At 42.4% G+C, this 21,773-nt stretch overlaps 1 protein-coding gene and 2 long non-coding RNA genes across 6 annotated transcripts in view; 1 reads left to right on the forward strand and 2 right to left on the reverse strand.

The window, feature by feature from the left end:
* LOC127489189 (uncharacterized) overlaps positions 1-12,568 on the forward strand; it is a 61,611-nt gene extending 49,043 nt beyond the window's left edge. Inside the window, exon 4 of the long non-coding RNA XR_007917145.2 lies at positions 11,218-12,568. This is a non-coding gene — a long non-coding RNA (uncharacterized lncRNA). The remainder of the gene's footprint in view (positions 1-11,217) is intronic.
* The window catches only part of NR6A1 (nuclear receptor subfamily 6 group A member 1), a 259,827-nt gene that overhangs the window by 187,705 nt on the left and 50,349 nt on the right, over positions 1-21,773 (reverse strand). The window lies entirely within an intron of this gene.
* LOC127489220 (uncharacterized) lies at positions 6,749-19,846 on the reverse strand. Its single transcript, XR_007917171.2, has 2 exons — positions 13,505-19,846; positions 6,749-12,943 (listed from the first exon to the last, which is right to left on the reverse strand). It is a non-coding gene; the product is annotated as an uncharacterized lncRNA (long non-coding RNA).

The raw sequence follows: 21,773 nt of genomic DNA on the forward strand, positions 1-21,773 counted from the left end.
AGGGTGTAACACCACCTCCTGCAGAGCTGGCTTCCCACACAGGCACCAGTTCCAGTCTTGGTTATTCGACTTCCAGTCCAGCTCCCTGCTTAATCTGCCTGAGAAAGCAGAAGAAGATGGCCAAGTGCTTGGTCTCCCCATATGGGAGACCCAAAAGAAAATCCTGGCTCCTTGCTTCGAATCAGCCCAGCTCCGGACACTGCAGCTACTTGGAAAGTGAACCAGCAAATGGAAGATCTCTCTGTCTCTTTCTCTCTCTCTACTTTTTTTTTTTTTTTTAAGATTTTATTTATTTATTTGAGAGGTAGAGTCACAGACAGTGAGAGGTAAACACAGAGAGAAAGGTCTTCCATCCACTGGTTCACTCCCCAAATGGCCGCAATGGCCAGAATTGTGCAGATCCGAAGCCAGGAGCCAGTAGCTTCTTCTGAGCCTCCAACGCCAGTGCAAGGGCCCAAACACTTGGACCATCCTCCACTGCTTTCCCAGGCCATAAGCAGAAAGCTGGATCAGAAGAGGAGCAGCCAAAACTAGAACCAGCGTCCATATGGGATGCTAGTGCTAGATTAACCTATTGTGCCACAGCATTGGCCCCTAGTCTTTTTTGTTTGTTTAAGGTTTATTTATTTATTTGAAAGGCAGAGCTACAGAGAGGCAGAGGTAGAGGTCTTCCATCCGCTGATTCACTCCCCAGATGGCCGCACTGGCAGATGTGCCAATCCAGAGCCAGGAGCTTCCTCTGGGTCTCCCACACAGGTGCAGGGGCCCAGGGACTTGCGCCATCTTCTACTGCTTTCCCAGGCCATAACAGAGAGCTGGTCCAGAAGTGGAGCAGCCAGGATTCAAGCCGGCACCCATAAGGGATGTGGGCACTGCAGGCAGCGGCTTTACCCGCTATGCCACAGCGCCAGCACCTGCTAGTCTTTTTGATAAAAGCCATTCCAGAAGGTATACAATGGACATTTATTGTCATTTTAATTTGCATTTTCCTAATGACTAATGATATTTAGCACTTTTTCATGCAATGAAATGTATATTCAAGTCTTCTATACCACATTTCAAATTTAAAAAAATTTTAAAGACTTATTAATTTGAAAGGCAGAGTTAGAGGCAGAGAGAGACAGAGAGCAGTCTTCTACCTGCTAGTTCACTCTCCAAATGGCTGCAACAGCCAGAGCTGGGCAGATCTGAAGCCAGGAGCCAGGAGCTTCTGCCTGGTCTCCCACACAGGTGCAGGGGCACAAGCACTTGGACCACTTTCTACTGCTTTCCCAGGCCATAGAAAAGAGCTGGATTGGAAGAGGAGCATCCAGAACTCAAACTGGAGCCCATATGGGATTCCAGTGCCACAGGTGGAAACTTAGCCCACTATACCATATCATCAGCCCCTTTAATTTTTATAATGATAAAATATACACAAAATTTATCATTTTAAGTATACAACTCAGTGGTAATTCATATTCATGATGCTATGCACTATACATTTACAAAACTTTTGCCTAACTCTAAATACTCTGTAGATACTAAACAATAACTACTTATCCTCCATTTCCCCAGCAATCTCTATTTTGTCTCTGATTTTTGCCTATTCTAAATATTTCATAGTTATAATTATATAATATTTTTGTCCACTTCTAAAAATTGAGTTGTCTTCTTGTTTAGTTGTAAGAGTTCTTTATATATTCTAGGTATAATTCCTTTATCAGATATTTGACATGTAAGTATTTACCCTCAATCTGTAGTTTGTCTTATCACTTCCCTTTTTTTTAATTTCAAGATTTCTTTATTAATTTGAAAGGTAGAATGACATACAGGGAGGGAGGGAAGACTGATCTTACATCCTTTGGTTCACTCCCCAAATGGCCACAATAGCCAAGTCTGGGTCAGGCCCAAATCAGGAGCCAGGAATTCCTCCACTAGGTCTCCCATGTGTGAGGGACTCAAGCACCCAAGCCATCATCTGCTGCTTCCCAGGTGCATTAGCAGGGAGTTGGACTGGAAGCAGAAGAGCTGGAACCCAAACTGGCCCTTGGATAGGAAATGCGGGAGTCCCAAGTAGCTTAACCCACTGTACCACAATGCCACAAAGCCCATCCCTCGTGTGGTTTTGTTTTTTTTTTGTTTTTTTTTTTTTTTTTTTGGACAGGCAGAGTGGACAGTGAGAGAGAGAGAGACAGAGAGAAAGGTCTTCCTTTTTGCCGTTGGTTCACCCTCCAATGGCCGCTGCGGCCGGTGCACCACGCTGATCCAATGGCAGGAGCCAGGTACTTATCCTGGTCTCCCATGCGGGTGCACGGACCCAAGCACTTGGGCCATCCTCCACTGCACTCCCGGGCCATAGCAGAGAGCTGGCCTGGAAGAGGGGCAACCGGGAAGGAATTCGGCGCCCCGACCAGGAATAGAACCCGGTGTGCCAGCGCCACAAGGCGGAGGATTAGCCTAGTGAGCCGTGGTGCTGGCCCTGTTTCATTTTCTTAATGACATCTTTTGAAGTACAAAAGTTTTACATCTAACTGAAGCCATTTTTTTTTAATGATCTATTTATTTGAAAGGCAGAGTAACTGATACAGGAGAGGTGAGAAAGAGATCTTCCAATTGCTGGTTTACTCCCCAAATGGCTGCAATGGCCAGGGCTGGGCTAGGCCAAAGCTAGGTGCCCAGAATTCTATCAGGGTCTCCCACATGAGTATCATGGGCTCAAGTACTTCTGCTGCTTTCCTAGGTGCATTAGCAGGGAGCCGAATAGCTAATGGAGCAGCCAGGACTTGAACTCTGATATGGGAAGCTGGCAATGCAAACAGTGGCTTAATCTGCTGCCCCATAACACAAGCCCTAATTTATTTCTCTTATGGCCCATATCAATGGTGTCATGTTTAACAGTTTTTGTCTAGTCCAAGGTCACAAAGAAATTTTTGAATATATTTTGTAGTTTTAGCTCTTAAATCTAAGTGTATGATGCACTGAGTTATTTTTGTGTCTACTGTAAAGAAAAGGTTTTTTCACTTACAGATACTCAATGTTACCAGCAGGTTTTGTTGAAAAAACTATCATTTTCCCCACTGAACTGTCTTGGCATCTTTGCCAAAAATCAATTCATCAGAGGTCTGTTTTGTAGTAGAGCTGGTTACATCATTGCTTGCAAGGCTAGCATCCTATAGGAACACTAGTTCGAGATCTGGTTGCTGAACTTCCAATTCAGTTTCCTGTTAATGCACCTGGGAAGGCAGCAAAAGATGGCCCAGATACTTGGGCCTCTGGCACCTATGTAAGAAAACAGCATGGAGTTCCTAGTTCTTCAGTCTGGCCCAGACTTGCCTGCTACAGTCATCTGAGGAGTGAACTAGCAGATGGAGGATCCTTTCCCCCCCCCCTCCTGTTCAAATTAATATTTTTAACAACCAACAAATCAGAGTCAGCATTGTGGCACAGAGGGTAAATGTGCCACTTGTGACACTGGGATCCCTTATGGGCATTGGATCGAGTTCAGCTGCTCCACTTCCAATCCAGCTCCCTACTCATGTGCCCAGGAAATCAATGGAAGATGGCCCAAGTTCTTGGTCCCCTGTACCCATGTGGAAAACCTGGATGAAGCTCCTGGCTTCAATCTGGTCCAGCTGTGGCTGCTGCAGCCACTTGGGCAGTGTCTCCCTCTCTTAACTCTGCCTTTCAAATAATTTTTTTAAAAGAGTTAACAAATCACATAAACAAGGAAATATTACTGAACTCTCAATCTAGTTCCAGTGACTATCCTTACAAAAATATCACACTGCCTTCACTATTGTGACTTAATAATTTTTGAAATTGTGCAGTTTTTCAACTTTGTTCTCTTCCAAAATTGTATTAGCCATTCAGGTACTTTGAATTTCCATATAAACATTAAGATTTACCTGCCAATTTCTACTTTATTAGTTACCTGGAGGGCAGAGGTTTGGCCCAGCAGTTAGAATGCCACTAGAGATGCCCACATCCTATACTGGAGTACCTGGCTCAAACCCCAACTTCACTTCTAATTCCAACTTCGTGATAATGTACACCCTGGGAAGCAGCCATCTGAGCAGGATGGCTCAAGTGGCAGGGTCCCTGTCACTCCCGTGGAAAACCCAACTGGAGTTGCATGCTTTGGTCTGGCCCAGCCCTGGTTATTTTAAGTTAGCTGAGCTTTTATAGATTATACTGACTCAATATAACAATTTACAGAGAAATGCCACCCTAACAATATTTTGACTTCTAATTCATGAATATAGTATGTTTCTCCATTTACATCCTTAAAATTTCTCTCAGTAATATTCCAGAGCATTCAGTATATGTCATATTCCTTTTGTTAAATTTATAAATATTTTGAAGCGGCTATAAATAGAATTTATATCACATTTATTTTTGGGTAGTCATTAGTATATAAAAATATAGTTGAGATTTGTATGCTGGTCTGTCAATCTGTTTTGGGATTTTTTTTTTCCTTAGGAACAAACACACACACACACACACACACACACACACATATGATTATGCAATATACGAATAAAGGGTTTTAATCTTTCCTTTCCAATTCAGATGCTCTTTTTCCCTTTACTGCACTGGCTATAACCTCTGACACAATACTCAAAAGTAGTAGTAAAAACAGACATTCTTATCTCTCCTGTTCCCAGTCTTAGGGAAAATAAATTCAGCATTTTACCAGTAAATATTATGCTTGCTATGGGTTTTTCATACACATTTTTTTCTCAGGTTGTGGAAGCTGCCTTCTATTTCTAGTTTCTTGGCAGTCTGTTTCATGAATGGCTCTTGGATTTGGATTTAGGAAAACTTTTTGTCTACTGATACAACCATGTGTTGTTTGTTTGTTTTTTACGATTTATTTATTTATTTGAAAGAGTTACACAGAGAGAGAAAGAGAGGCAGAGAAAGAGGTTGTCCATCTGCTGGTTCACTCCACAGATGACCAGAGCTGTGCCAATCCAAAGCCAGGAGCCAGGAGCCTCCTCTGGGTCTTCCCACATGGGTGCAGGGGCCCAAGGACTTGAGTCATCTTCTACTGCTTTCCCAGGCCATAGCAGAGAGCTTGATCAGAAATGGAGCAGCCAGGACTCGAACCGGCGTCCATAAGAGATGCCAGCACTGCAGGCAGCAGCTTTACCCGCTATGCCACAGTGCCGGCCCCCAATCATGGTTTTGTTTGTTTGTTTTGTTTCATTTTGTTTTGTTTTACTTTATTGATTTGAGAGGTAAAGAAACAGAGAATGAAAAGGGCAAATAGGAAGCTTCTATCTGCTGGTTCATTCCTCAAATGCTCATATAGTAAGAGTTGTGCAGAGACCAAAGCTAAGAGCCAGGAAACTCAATCCAGGTCCCCCACATGGATGGCAGGAACCCCATTACTTGAGCTATCACCACCACCTCACAGGGTCTGCATTAGCAGTGAGAAGAAGGCAGTACCAAACCTAGGACACACTGCTATGGAATCAGGCATCTTAATCAACATCTCAACCACTAGGCCAAATGCCTGCATTTTGTTTTTTACCTTTATTTTGCCAATGTGATACAATACAGAAATCAGCAACTATGACCTGTATATCAACTATTGTTTTAAAGATGTATTCATGTATTTGAAAGGCAGAGTGTTGGGGCTGGCACTATAGCATAGTGAGTAAAGCCATCACTACCTGCTATGGCACATCACCAACATCCCACATAGGCACCGGTTCGAGTCCCAGCTGCTCCACTTTCAATCCAGCTCCCTTCTATGGCCTTGGGAAAGCAGTGGAAGGTGGCCCAAATCTTTGGGCCTCTCCACCTGCGCTGGAGATCCAGAAGAAGCTCCGGGCTCCTGGCTTCAGGTTGGCGCAATCTGGCCATTGCAGCCATCTGGGGAGTGAACCAGCAGATGGAAGACTTTCTCTCTCTCTCTCTCTCTCACTCTCACTCTGTCTCTACCTCTCTCTCTGTAACTCTTTCAAATAAATAAGTAAAACTTTAAAAAAAAAGACAAGAAAAGAAAAGAAAAGAAAAGAAAAGAAAAGAAAAGAAAAGAAAAGAAAAGAAAAGAAAAGAAAAGCAAGGCAGAGTGACACAGAGGAAAGGAAAGGAAAGACATATCTTCCATCTGCTAATTCACTCTCCCAGATGGCTTAACAGCCAGGTCGGGGCCATGCAAAGCCAGGAGCCAGGAACTCATCTTAGTCTCCCACTTGGATGGCAGAGGCCCCAGTACTGGGCTGTCTTCTGCTGCCTTCCCAGGCTCATTAGCAGGAAACTGGATTGAAAGCAGGACAGCCAGGACGCAAACTGGCACTCTAGTTTGAGATGCTGGTGTCACAAGTGGCAGCTTAACCTGCTGGCCATAACTGTCTATTTTTATAATAAAGTTTTCCTGGAAAATATTATATATAGCCTATGGCTGCTTAGGCAGTGAAATAGCAGAGCTGAGTTGTTTCAACAGAAACTGTATGATCTGAAAGCCTAAAATATTTACTATTCTGCCTTTCAAAATATTGGTTGACATTTGGCATACTGCATTGATTGATTTGTATGTATCAATCCAAGCTTGCATTGCTGGAATAAATCCCAATTGGCCATGGAATATAATCATTACATGCTGCTAAATTTTGCTGGCTAATACTCTGATTCAAGTTTTTTATTGTTCATAAGAGATACAGGTCTGCAGTTTTCCTATCTTTATTTGGCATTGCTATAAATAAATTAATATGCTCACACAATGAGTAAGAAAGCATTCCCTCCTCTTCTATTTGGTTTTTTTTTTTTTTTTTTGAAGAATTTTTATTTGAATGGCAGAATTACAGAGAGAGAGAGATTGATTCCATCTGCTGGTTCACTCCTCAAATGGCCACATTGACCAGAGCTGGGTAAGGCTGAAGCCAGGAGGGCCCAAAAGACTTGGGCTATCTTCTTTTTTTTTTTTTTTTTTTTTTTTTTTTTTTTGACAGGCAGAGTGGACAGTGAGAGAGAGAGACAGAGAGAAAGGTCTTCCTTTGCCGTTGGTTCACCCTCCAATGGCCGCCGCGGCTGGCGCACTGCGGCTGGCGCACTGCAGCCGGCGCACCGCGCTGATCCAATGGCAGGAGCCAGGAGCCAGGTGCTTTTCCTGGTCTCCCATGGGGTGCAGGGCCCAAGCACCTGGGCCATCCTCCACTGCACTCCCTGGCCACAGCAGAGAGCTGGCCTGGAAGAGGGGCAACCGGGACAGAATCCAGCGCCCCGACCGGGACTAGAACCCGGTGTGCCGGCGCCGCTATGCGGAGGATTAGCCTAGTGTGCCGCGGCGCCGGCCTACTTGGGCTATCTTCTGCTGCTTTCCCAGGAGTGTTAGCAGGGAGCTACATTGGAAGTGAAGCTGCCAGGACTCAAAACAGTACCATGGTTTAACTTGCTGCGCCACAACACCAGCAACTCTTCTAAGAGTTTATGAAGGATTAGCATTATTGCTTCTTTTTTATTTATTCATTTTTGATAGGCAGAGTGGACAGTGAGAGAGAGAGAGAGAGAAAGGTCTCCCTTTTGCCGTTGGTTCACCCTCCAATGGCCACCGCGGCCGGCGCGCTGCGGCCGGCGCACCGCGCTGATCCGGTGGCAGGAGCCAGGAGCCAGGAGCTTTTCCTGGTCTCCCATGGGGTCCAGGGCCCAAGCACCTGGGTCATCCTCCACTGCACTCCCTGGCCACAGCAGAGGGCTGGCCTGGAAGAGGGGCAACCGGGACAGAATCCGGCGCCCGGACCGGGACTAGAACCTGGTGTGCCGGCGCCGCTAGGCGGAGGATTAGCCTAGTGAGCCATGGCGCCGGCCCATTATTGCTTCTTAAATATTAGAATTCACCAATGAAATCACCTGGGTTTGGGCTTCTTTTTGTAGGGTTGTTTTTGTTTTTTGTTTGTTTGTTTGTTTGTTTTGACAGGAAGTTAGTGAGAGAGAGAAAGAGAGAGAAAGGTCTTCCTTCCGTTGGTTCATCCCCCAAATGGCTGCTACGGCCAGCGCGCTGCGCCGATCCAAAACCAGGAGCCAGGTGCTTCCTCCTGATCTCCTATGTGGTTGCAGGGCCCAAGCACTTGGGCCATCCTCCACTGCCCTCCCAGGCCACAGCAGAGAGCTGGACTGGAAGAGAAGCAACCAGAACAGAACCGCAGGCGGAGGATTAGCCTAGTGAGCCGCGGTGCTGGCCTGTTGGTTATTCTTTATGACAGGTCTATTCATATTTTCTATTTCCTCTTAAGTCAGTTTAGATAATTTGCATTAGGAATTTGTCCTTTTCATGTAACTTGTCTAATTTGTTGGAATAAAGTTATTCTTGAAATTTTAACTCTTTTAATTTGTAATGATATCCCCTCTACTGGTAATTTATGGCCTCTTTTTTTTTTTTTTTTTTTTTGTCAATATAGGTAGAAATTCAACTTTGTTCATTTTTTCAAAGAATCAACTTTTAGTTTCATTGATTTATTCTGTTTTTCCATTTTCCATTCTAATCTTCATAAAGTATTTCATTCTTTTTGCTTGCTTTTAGTTTAATTTGGTCTTTACCTAGTTTCTTATGATGGAAGTGTGGGTTACTGCTTGGGACACTTCTACTTTTCTAATGTACAGGCACTGCAAAAACTAAGTCTTCCTCCAAGTACTATTTTAGCTACATTAATACATTTTGATATGTTGGATTTGCACTTTCATTCAATTAAAAGTGTTAAATTTTGCTGCAGAATGTCTTCTTTCATCTGTAAATCATTTGTATTCTTTAATTTCAAGTATTTGAGCAGACTACGGATTTTATCCTGTTCTAGATCTCTAAATTAAGTTCATGTGGTCAAAGAACACATCTTGTAGGATTTTCAATCTTTGAAAATAACTAGGGCCGGTGCCGCGGCTCAATAGGCTAATCCTCCACCAAGCGGCACTGGCACACTGGGTTCTAGTCCCTTTCGGGGCACCGGATTCTTTCCCGGTTGCCCCTCTTCCAGGCCAGCTCTCTGCTGTGGCCCGGGAAGGCAGTGGAGGATGGCCCAAGTGTTTGGGCCTGGCACCCCATGGGAGACCAGGAGAAGCACCTGGCTTCTGCCTTCGGATCAGCGCGGTGTGCCAGCCGCAGCGCACCAGCCGTGGCGGCCATTGGAGGGTGAACCAACGGCAAAAGGAAGACCTTTCTCTCTGTCTCTCTCTCTCACTGTCCACTCTGCCTGTCAAAAAATAAATAAATAAATAAATAAATAAATAAATAAATAACTGAAGTTTATTTTATGGCCCAGAATATTCTTTTTTTTGCCATCTCAAATCTGCTATTGAGTCCCTCCTAGTTTTTATTTCAATTATACTTTTCAATTCCATGGCTTTAGTTTTCTCGTAATTTTTTAATGGAGAACTCTTTGTTTTAAATCGTTGTCAGCATATTTCCTTTTAATTCTCTAAATATGATTCTCTTTATTTCTCTTAAGTATCTATAATGGTTGCTTTGAAGTCTGTGCGTCAGATCCAGTATCTGGGGCTCACTCAGTTTATTTAACTTTGAAAAAAAAATGTTTATAAAGAGAACATATTTTCATAGGTACAATTCTAAGAATATAACATTTTCCCCTCCCTCAATCCTTTTTTTTTTTTGCAAAAACATAATTTCAAGTCACTCTGTAATCACAAGCTTAATGTACCACTAACCATAATATTCAACAAGTAAAAGGTAGTTCAACAGGTGTATAAACAAGGGCTAAAAACAAGCAAATCATAAGATGTCTGTTTTATTTCTTTTCACTTTTTGTATTTTATATCAGATAAAGTATATAATATTCGTCTTTTGGGGACTGGCTTATTTCACTAAGCAGAATGGTTTCCAATTGCATCCATTTTGTTGTGAAAGATATGATCTCATTTTACGGCTGAGTAGTACTTCATAGTATGTATGTATGTATGTATGTATATACACACACACACACACATACACACCATGTTCTTTATCTGGTCATTGGTTGATGGACATCTGGCTTGATTGCTTATCTCAACTATTGTGAATTGAGTTATAATCAACATGGGGGTACAAATAACTCTTTCATATGCTGATTTGGGTAAATTCCCAGAAACAGGATGGCTGTGTCATATGGTAGGTTTCTTTTCAGATTTCTGAGAAATCTCCACCTGTCTTACATAATGGTTATATTAGTTTACATTCTAACCAACAGTGTGTATTTGAGTAACTTTTTCCTTACATCCTCACCAGCATTTATTATTTTTTGATTTTTGGATGATGATCATTCTAACTGGGGTGAGATAAAAACCTCAGTATTTGCAATTCCCTGATGGCTACTGATCTTGAGCATTTTTTCATTTGCTTGTCAATCATTTGTATTTCATCCTTTGCAAAATGCCTGTTCATGTCCTTTGCCCATTTCTTAACTGGATTGCTTATTGTGTTGTTGTTGAGTTTCTTCAGCCCCTTATACATCCTGGATATTAATCCTTTAACAGTTGCATAGTTTGCAAATATTTTCTCCCATTCTGTCAGTTGCCTCTTCACTTTGTTGAGTTTCCTTTGCAGTACAGAAGTGTCTTAGCTTGATGTAACCCCATTTGTCTAGTTTTGCTTTTATTGTCTGTGCTTCCAGGGTCTTTTCCAAAAAGTCTTTACCATGCCAATGTCTTGAAGAGTTTCCCCAATGTTTTCTTCTAGTAATTTGATGGTATCAGGTCATACATTTAGATCCTTGATCCATTCTGAATTGATATTTGTATAAGGTGTAAGGTAGGGCACCGCCTGAGGTGTCAGCATCCCATATTGGTGCAGACTCATGTCCCAGCTGCTCCTCTTCTAATCCACTCTCTACTTAACAGCCTGAGAAGGCAGCAGAAGATGGCCCAAGTGCTTGGGTCCCTGTACCCACGTGAGAGACTGAGAAAAAGCTCCTGGCTCCTGATTGGCTCAGCTCCAGTTATTGCAGCCATTTGGGGAGTGAACCAGCAGATGAAAGACCTTTCTCTGTCTCTCCCTGCCTGTAACTCTGCCTCCTAAATCAACACATAATTTTAAGTTTTCTAGGGTTTCTATTCTGTTCCATTGGTCTACATGTCTATTTTTGTGCCAGTACCAGGCTGTTTTGATTATAATTGCCCTATAGTATGTCTTGAAAGCTGGTATTGTGATGCCTTCAGCTCTGTTTTGGTTAAGATTGCTTTTGATATTTGGGGTCTCTTGTGTTTCCATGTGAATATTAGTATTGGTTTTTTTTTTTTTTCTAGATCTGAGAAGAATGTCCTTGTTATTTTGATTGGGATCCCACTGAATCTGTAAACTGCTGTGGGCAGTATGGACATGTTGATGATATTAATTCTTCGAATTCATGAACTTGGAAGATTTTTTTCCATTTTTTGATATTATCTTCTATCTCTTTCATGTTTTCTAATTTTCATTGTAGAGATCTTTCATATCCTTGGTAAAATTTATTCCAAGGCATTTAATATTTTTGTATCTATTGTGAATGTGACTTTACAAGTACTTTTTCAGTCATAGAATTATTTGTGTATACAAAGGCTATTTTTGTATGTGCTGATTTTATACTCTGCAGTTTTACCAAACTTTATGAGCTCCAATAGTCTCTTAGTGGAATCTTTTGGTTTCCCCATTTATAAGATCATGTCATCTGCAAACAGGGATAATTTGCCTGCCTTCTTTCAAATCTGCATCCCTAGGGACAGTGCTGTGGTGTAGGTTAAGCCTCTGCCTCCAAGGCTGGCATCCCAAGCGGGCACCAGTTCAAGTTCCGGCTGCTCCACTTCTGATCCAGCTCCCTGCTAATGGCCTGGGAAAGCAGTAAAAGATGGCCTAAGTGCTTGGGTCTCTGGACTCAAGTGGGAGACCTGGAAGAAGCTCCTGGCTCCTGGCTCCAGCCTGGCCCAGCCCAATTGTTCGCAGCCATTTGTGGAGTGAACCAGCCAATAGAAGATCTCGGTCTCTCCCTCTGTCTATAACCCTGCCTCTCAATTAAATGAATTCTTTAAAAAATCATATCCCTTTGATTTTGTTTCTGTCTTAATGTCTCTGGCTAAAACGTCCAGAACTATATTGAATAGTAATGGGCTCACTCAGTTTGTACTGATTTTCTTTCCCCTCAGTATGGATCAAACTTTGTCTTATAATTTTTTTCCTGAACACTGAACATTTAAACTAAAGTGCTGTTAGAAATTGTGGATTCTCTTCAAAATTTATGTTTATTAAATAAGTTTTTTAAAAAATAGTCAAAAAAAAGAAAAAGAAATTGTGGATTCTGGGGAGCCGGTGCTGTGGCACAGCAAGTTAACGCCCTGGCCTGAAACGCCCGCATCCCATATAGTTACCAGTTCTAGTCCCGGCTGCTCCTCTTCTGATCTAGCTCTCTGCTACGGCCTGGGAAAGCAACAGAACATGGCCCAAGTCCTTGGGCCCCTGCACCCACGTGGGAGACCCGGAAAAGCTCCTGGCTCCTAGCTTCATATTGGCACAGCTCTGGCCATTGTGGCCAATTGGGGAGTGAACCAGCAGATGGAAGACCTCTCTGTCTCTACCTCTCTCTGTGACTCTTTCAAATCAATAAAATAAATCTTAAAAAAAAAAGGTGGATTCTTTTTCCAATCAAAAACAGTAGAAATTGCTAACAATGCTGACTAAATTTGTGATGTCTGCCTCCCCTGTAGTGTTGTGGTTTCTGATCCGATACATAAGGTCCTCCTAGCCCTCACGTCATTTTTTTTTTTTTTGAAGCCTGACTTCCAGAGGTCACCTCTTTGCATAGTTTACTGTTCAAAGACTAGTCAGAAGTGGAATTCAACTAACCTTAAGCCTTTCACTCCCCATTGATGGATCCGTGGTCATAATGAGCTGCATATACTTCAGGACTTCAAGTCTGTTTTTACTCTCTTCTGGGTTGCTTTCTCACACATCCCTTGCACTGGTCAGGGATATGTGCAGAGCCTCACATCACACTGGTTTCTGAAGTGCATAAAACCTCTGGTCAGGGTGGGTGTTGTGGTGAAGCAAATCAATCTGTCACTTGAGACACCTGCATCCCATAGCAGAGTGCCCGGTATCAAGTTCCACCTCTGCTTTCCCATCCATTTTCCTATTAATATATTTGAGAGGCAATAGAGGATGATCCAAATAGTTGGCTTCCTGTCACTCACATGGGAGACCAGATGAAGTTCCTGGCTCCTGGCTTCAGCCTGGCTCAGCCCTGGCTATTGTGAATATTTGAGGAGTGACCCAGCAGATGGAAAACTACGGAGTCTCTCTCTTGCCCTTCCTCCCTGCCTCCCTCTATCACGGTGCCTTTTAAGTAAATAAATAAAGCTCCTTCTAAAAAACAAAAACAAAACAAATTCTATGTTCTTTAAAAAATATGATAAATAAAAATAAAACCTCAGGTCAACTCAGGATATCTGGAAAACTTGTTAACCTCCCTGTAGTTGTCTCACCTCTCAGACCTTCCCAAACCCAAGACCAAGCAAGGGGCAGATGTTGTGGCTTAGTGAGTTGGAATGTCCAAATCCCTACCAGATTGCCAGTTAAGTGTCCCAGCTACTCTTCTTTCAATCCAGGTTCCTACTAATGCATACTGGAGGCAGCAGATGATGGTTCAAGAGCTTGGGCACCTGCCACCCATAGGGGAGATCAGGATGGACTTCTTGACTTTCTTGGCTTTGCCTTGGCCATTCGAGAAAGATCTCTTTGTGCGTGTGTCCTCCCTCTGTCACTCAGTCTTTCAAATAAACAAAGAGATAAATAAATAAATCTGTTTAAAGAAAGAAATAAAGAAAAAGCCCAAGCTAGTCAGGCCACTGTTTGTCCAAAACAGAATTGTATCCTCAGGCTAGCAGATTTGTTGCCTCCACCCCACCCCACCCCCATTTCATTTGCCACCAAGATCATCACTTCTGACAATACTCCAAATCCACTAAACTCCTCCTTAAGCAGAAGTAAACCTGTTGGTTTTCATGGTCTCCCCATTTTAGTTGAACTACCACTGTGTCAAAGGTAGGAGAAATGGGAGCAATCCCAAGCAACACCACAAACTTACACCCAAGTTCACTGTGTTCAATGTGTGTAAGCCTTTGGTTGTCTTTAACAGTTCTGTCCAATTTTACAGTTGCTTTTGGGAAAGAAGATTTTTTGATCACCTCATTCACTAATGCCAAAAAAAAATTTTTTTCTTCAGGTATGCTTCTAACAAACCTCATAAGGGACAAAATTATGGTGTCTAAAAAATAAAAATACAAAAAATCCTGGGGGTTGAGCTAGTGGCATAGCAGTTAAGGCCTCTGTCTTTGACGCCAGCATCCCATATGGGCGGGCACCAGTTCAAGTCCCAGCCTCTCCACTTTTGATCCAGCTCCCTGTTGGTGTGCCTGGGAAAGCAGAAGATGGCCCAAGTGCAGCTCCTGTCTTTGGCCTGGCCCAGCCCTGACGGTTGCTGCCATTTGGGGAATGAACCAGCAGATGGAAGATATCTGTCTTTCTCTCTCCCTTCCACCCTCCCTCCCTCTCCCTCTCTCTCCCTGAGTCTGCCTCCCCTTCTTTGTAACTCTTTCAAATAAATAAATCTTTAAAAAAAAATTCTGATCTCAGTGAAGTCAAATAGCTAATTAAACCATTTTCCTGGAATTAGACCCAAGTACTACACATCTAAACTGTTCAAATACAATTCATCCCAAAATACACTTGAGAGAGAAAACTTTCCAGGGAGAAGGCAAAGGAATAAAGTCACTCTGGGATTTCAACTCCAGAAAGCAACAATCCAAAAATGTGAATTATTAAAGAATTATTTTCAGTTAACATTTCCTGAAATCCTTAAATCTTAGAATCACTCACCAGTATCTTCCATGTGTGTATGTGTGTGTGTGTGTGTGTGTGTATACATATGTGCATACATAGACAACCTCAGACCTTGTCACCAGGTAAGTATTCAAATAGGTCCTAGGCAAAATAGTACACCAAGTGTTACAGATGGCCATTGTCACTAAAATTAAGCCCTTAAGCATGCCTGAGTATCTGTAATGAGTCCCAGTTATACTCTTAGCTCACCTGGTCACCCCTATTCCAAGACCAAGAATCTGGGTCTTTTTTTTTTTTTTTTTTTTTTAGATTTATTTATTTATTTGAAAGAGTTACACAGAGAGAGGAGAGGCAGAGAGAAAGAAAGGGAGAGATATCCTCCATCCGATGGTTCACTCCCCAGACGGCTGCAGCGGCCAGAGCTGCGCCAATCTGAAGCCAGGAACTTCTTCTAGGTCTCTCACATGGGTGCAGGGGCCCAAGGACTTGGGCCATCTTCTACTGCTTTCCCAGGCCATAGCAGAGAGCTGGCCTGGAAGTGGAGTAACTGGGACTAGAACCGGCGCCCATATGGGATGTCGGCGCTTCAGGCCAGGGCATTAACCCGCGGCACCACAGCACTGACCCCTTTTTAAAGATTTTATTTATTTGAAAGACAGAGTTAGAGAGAGAGGTAGAGACCAAGAGAGAGGTCTTCCATTTGCTGGTTCACTCCCCAGATGGTCACAATGGCTGGAGCTGTGCTGATCCGAAGCCAGGAGCCAGGAGCTTCTTCTGGGTCTCCCACATGGGTGCAGGGGCCCAAGGACTTGGGCATCTTCTACTGCTATCCCGGACATTAGCAGAGAGCTGGATTGGAAAAGGAGCAGCCGGGACAAGAACCAGGGCCCATATGGGATGCCAGCGCTTCCGGTCAAGGCTTTAACCCGTTTCGCCAAAGCACCAGCTCTGAATCTGGGTGTTAATATCAGACCTGTTAGCTAATAACTGGGTAGTTTGAAAGCATTATCTCCTATACTTGTCAAATTTCAAGCATCACCTAGAATCTGGATTTTCCAGATCCCAATCCTCTCCCATTCCAGACCCAGCAAATAATTCCTAATCAATCCATGCCCCTGAATTTCCCTGCCTGTTGATTATCCCTCAAATACCATATTTCATGGTCAGTTTCCACAGCCTCCATGCTGCCTGTTTCCTGACTGAACCTAATCATGTCAGCAGTTTGCCTGCCCTATTCATATTCACCTAACAACATCCCAATGGCTTCTACTGAATAGTCAATGAACCATAGCTGTTGACAAGACAAACGGACACCTGAGCCAATCTAGGCTTATCCTCTTTCCTGAATTTCTAAAATTTAAACTCAAGTCTGTAGTGGTTTGGATATTTAGAACCAGGAGAGGGTAGGGAAGTCTTTTTCCATCATGAACATATAAACGCAAATAATCAGTCTGAAAAAGACAACAAATATGAACCAGAGGCATCAGAAAAGCAGATGATAGTGCTGGTGGTGTGGCTGACACCTGCAACACCGGCACCCCGTATGGGCACCAGTTCAATCCCTAGCTGCTGCACTTCCATTCCAGCTCCCTGCTAATGCATCTGGGAAAGTAGTGGCATGTGGCCCAAGTACTTGAGCCCCCACCCACCTGGGAGAACTGGATGAAGATCCTAGTTGTGGTCACTTGGAGAGTGAACCAGTAGACAGAAGATCTCTCTCTCTCTCTCTCTCTCTCTCTCTCTCTGTAACTCTGCCTTTCAAATAAGTAAATAAACAAACGGGGGGGGGGGGTGTGTGTGCTGTGGCATAGCAGGTAAAGCCACCACCTGCAGTGCCAGCATCCTACATGGGCACTGATCCATGTCTCAACTGCTCCGCTTCCGATCCAGCTCTCTGCTATGGCCTGGGAAAGCAGTTGAAGATGGCCCAAGTCCTTGGGCCCCTGCACCCACATGGGAGACCCAGAGGAAGCTCCTGACTTCAGATCAGTGCAGCTCTGGCCATTGTGGCCAATTGGCGAGTGAAGTATCGGATGGATAACCTCTCTCTCTCTGCGTAACTCTTTCAAATAAATAAATAAATCTTAAAAAAAAAAAAAAAAAAAAAAAAGCACAAGAAAGAAAAGCAAACGAGAAAAAAGCCTCCATTTGACCAGAGAATAATGAGAAACGAATCTCCTTGGTTTTGGGTCATCAGAAAATTTAATTCCAAGTTCTGCCTCTGGGCCCCAAGAAAAATTATATACTTCCCAATAAACTATCTTGAGGATACCTCTCCTTGTAATTGTACTGATTGGGGGCAGGGGGGTGGATAGGGAAGAAGAGGGAGAGATGGAGGAAGTGAGAGAGAGGCTCAATCTCATGATTAAGATCATGTTGATGAAAATGGTGTTTAGAGGCTATTGCTGTGGCATAAAGATTGAGCCTCCACCTGCAGTGCCAGCATCCCATACAGGCACTGGCTCAAGGCCCCGCTGCTCCACTTCTGATCCAGCTCCCTGTGAATGCGCCTGAGAAAGCAGAGGAAGATGTCCCTAATCCTTGGGCCCCTGGACTCATGTGGGAGCCCCGCAAGAAGATCCTGGAGCTCCTGGCCATGTCACTGCAGCCATCTGGGAATTAAATTAGTGAACAGTCTCCCTCCCCGCCTCCCTCCCTCTCTCTCTCTCCTTCTCTCTCTGTATCTCTGCCTTTCAAATAAATAAATCTTTTTTTAAAAAATCTCTTTGAAAAAAAAAAAGGACCATGGTGTTCAGAGCCTGACTTTTACTGCATATTAACTGTGTTGACAGATTCCTAGACGACTGACATGCGAAATGATCCAGACAACAAACCAAAAGCTCCAGCATAAAAATTCCATAAGACTTTATTTCCTCTTCAGTTACATAAATCAACTCCAGTCAACACACGGAAAACAATTCCTGGAATCATTTGTTAGATCACACAACAAATAACTTTGGTCAACTGAACTAACCATGTAATTGGCAGTAATCTTATCAACAGTATCAGAACTATTATTATAAACATCTGTGCATACACACGGACATCCCCACACACACGTATAAATACACAGTGGTTAAGATTTTGCATTAAGTCACAAGAGAAACGCTCCCTATTTCACATCTAGCATCCAAGTCCCATTACACCAAGCCTCCTCCTAGCTAGCCATAGCTAGTCCTCTATCTTCTCTTTCTTCCACCTTTTAGCCCCTTAATAGTCAAGGTATAAACTTAAAAAGATTCTCCTAGTGAATTAATCCAATAGTTATTCATTTTATGAGCAACTGATGTTCAATTTATTTCTACCTATGAGTAAAGTCTACCTTCAACTGACTGTTAAGAAAACCTGGCATTTATAAACTAAAATTACCAAGACTCTTCAGTATTCTACAAAGTGTGGCTGCCACAGAATGTGGCAAAGTTGCAAAGATTGTTCTGCAAATGTACTCACAAAATCAACTAGAAATCTTTCCGTTCTCAGAAATCCACTACCACTGTTAATGCATTGTGGTGGTTTTCAATTGCTGTTATTCCCGCTTCATAATATTCAGTTATAGTTCATTAAGCAACATCACTTTCAACTTAGTTTGATACATATGGCATATAACAGGTACTGCACCAACAATACTGTATTTGAAATTTTTGACACATGTGCCATATTTTAAATATGAACCATACTTCAATGGCTAAAGCATATATACTATCCTTACTCCAAATGCATTTATACAAAATATTCCGTTTCCCATCAATTATCTTCAACTGGAAAGCAGGACCATCTTACCCAAATCTTTTCTCTGTTTAGTTACTTCAGGGAGCATTAAAAACTCACCACAAGCCTTTCTTCTAATTTTTACAACCCCATACATTTTATCCACAGGTTGCTGGAATCTCACCTCACCTCAGCTGACTTGTTCCTTCACTGCTATCTTAAACAATTCTTTGTCCAGGAAAATCCATTCTCCCATTTCCATTTTTATAAGAAAATTCCACAACTGAGACTAAAAAATTCACAACTGGACTCCAGAGGAATTGAGTCTCAGAACCAAGAGACAGCACAGGGCTTCTTCCTGCTGTCTCCCAGGAAGCAGGTCTCAACGTTTAGATAGAAGAGCTTATCTATCTTGTCCCAGGCTCCCCAAAATTCAGATACCATTACATTAAGGGTCTGCTCTGTTACCTTACACTTCCATCTTCATCACCTTATTCCCCCAATATTCAAAGAAAAGTAAGTGGATATCCACTGAATAAGCCAAGATTTTGACATTTTGAGAGGGAAGGGGGGGGAGGACAGCAAAATGGATTCTCATGTATTTCTGAGTTTATGCTTTTAGAATGATGTAATGGTCTAACTCCCTTCTCTCAGATTTTGAAGCCCAGTGGTATTACTTTTCAGAAAATCTTGCTTTCCTATTCTGTTTTCTTATGAGTTCTGTAAGCACTGATTCTCCCCCCCCCCCTTTTTTTTTTCAATCTAAGTCCTCACTCCTCATTCTTCGTTCTTTGCTCTTCAGTTAGGGCCTGTTGCCACCTTGTGGACTAAGTGGAAATACACACCAACCATTACCACAAAGTTTCACCTCTGCTTCCAGAACAGACCACTAGATGGAGATGTCAAAACTGAAGTAGAAAGCCAATTAACTGGTTTACAGAAACACAAACTTACACCAATGGGCACAAATAAAAGGGAATGTGCCTATAACAAAGTGTTAAAGAAAAAATTACTCTGGAGGAAGTATGACACTGAGGTTAAGGTTATGGCTCTTATGACCATAATCACAAAAATCTAATAACAAAATACTATCAAGTGGAGCTGGTGCTGTGGCACAGCAGGGTTAAGCCACTGCCTGCAACGCCAGCATCCCATATGGTCCCAGGTTTGAGTCCCAGATGTTCCACTTCCAATCTAGCTCCCTGCTAAAGCCTGGGAAAAGCAGCAGAGGATGGTGCAAGTATTTGTATCCCTGCCACCCACATGGGAAACCTGGAAAAAGCTCCTAGCTTCAGCCTGGCCCAGCCCTAGCAACTGAGGTCATCTGGGGAATGAACTATAGATGAAAGATCTCTCTCTCCCTCCCTCCCTCCCTCCCTCCCTCCCTCCCTTTCTCTTTGTCTCTAAAACTCTTTCAAATAAATAAATAAATCTTCGAAAAAGAAAATATATTACCAGGGTGAATTCAGCATGATATAAAAATTATAATACATCATGATCATGTGAGGTTTAGTTCATGATTATAAGGCTGGTTCAACTTTCAAAATTCAGATTTCAATAACTCACCATAGTAACAGCCTAAATATCCAGGTTGCAGAAACAGTATTTGAAAATTTTGACTCCATTCATGATTAAAAACTCTTAGCAAAATAGGAATAATCTGGAACTCTCTCAAGCTGATGAAGGGCATCTACAAAGAAACCTATAGTTTCCTGATTTCAAAACTTACTACAAAGCTACAATAATCAAAACAATGTGACAAATACACAAATGTGATAGACTACAAAATCCAGAAATAAATACTCCTTAACATGTGATCCAAGGATTTCCCACAAGGTTTCCAAGACTATTCAAAGGGAAAAGAAGAGTTTTCAACACATGGTGTTGAGAAAACAATATCCATCTGCAAGAGAAGTAAAACTGGGCTTTATCTTACAACATCTACACCATTAATAGTTAGGGACAGGCATTGTGATACAGTGACACTGACATCCCATATGAATACCGGCTTTAGTCCAGGCTACTCCCTTTGCAGTTCAGTTCCCTGCTAGTGTGTCTGGGAAAGCAGTAGCAGATGACCCAAGTATTTGGGTCCCTGCCACCCACATGGAGTTCCTTGCTCCTGGCTCTCAGGTGCTGTGGCCATTTAGGGAGTGAACCAGTGGATGGAAGATAACTCTCCTGTTCTCTAACTCTTTCAAATAAATAAATAAATCTTTTAAAAAAGTAAAGATAAAATTAAATCAAAATGGATCAAAACGTATTAAAACTAAAAACTTTTACGAGAAAATATAGGAGAAGTTTCTCATTACACTGGCTTTTTGGTATATGATACCAAAACTACAGGTAACCAAAAATAAAAACAATAAGCAAACTGAACAATATCAAAATTATAAACTTTATTCATCAAAGGCCACAATCAACAGAATAAAAAGTCAACCTGTGGAATGGGAGAAATATTTGCACATCATGTATTCAATAAGGGATTAATATCCAGAATACAGAACTCCTACAAATAAAACAGACAATATCCCACAAAAAAATCCAATTTAAAAATAGGCAAAAAGTGGGTATTTCCACCAAGAAAATATACAAATGGCCAATAAGCACATAAAAAGAAGTTCAACATTACTAATCATTGGGGAAGCACAAATCAAAAGCACAAAGCACAATGAGATACTGTGTCACAGCTGTTAGGATGGCTACTATCAAAAACAGAAAACAAGGGTTAGTGAGGAAGAGGAAAGCTGAATTCACGTGCAGTACTGGTGGGAATATAGTGAAGCCACTACGGAAAACAGTTTGGCAGTTCCTCAGAAACTAAAAACAGAATTACACGGTCCAGGTCCAGCAATTATCCAACATAATTCCAAGTGGGGACTCGGAGATACAATGGGGGTGAGCACTTGGCATTGTGGTTGAGACACTGCCTGGGACACCACAGTTCCATATCGCACTGCCTGGGGTCAAATTCTAGCTCTGCTCCCGATAACAGGTTCTTGCTAAAGTGCAACCTAGGAGGCAATAGATGATGGCTTAAATAACTGGGTCCCTGCCACCCACATGGGACTGGGTTCCCAGCTCCCAACTTCCAAGCCTGGTCCAGTCCCAACTTTTCAAGTATTTGAGGAAAAAAAAAAACAAACAAGCAGATAGAAAATGTCGCTTTCTCTTTCAAATCAATTCAACAAATTTTTTGAAAAGGAGATATACTAATGTATACTCACATTCATAGCAGCAGCAAACACAGCTGCAAACTAAGTGTCCATCAGTGAATGAATAA

This window comes from Oryctolagus cuniculus, chromosome 1 (genome assembly GCF_964237555.1).
Source record: "Oryctolagus cuniculus chromosome 1, mOryCun1.1, whole genome shotgun sequence".
Taxonomy (NCBI): domain Eukaryota; kingdom Metazoa; phylum Chordata; class Mammalia; order Lagomorpha; family Leporidae; genus Oryctolagus; species Oryctolagus cuniculus.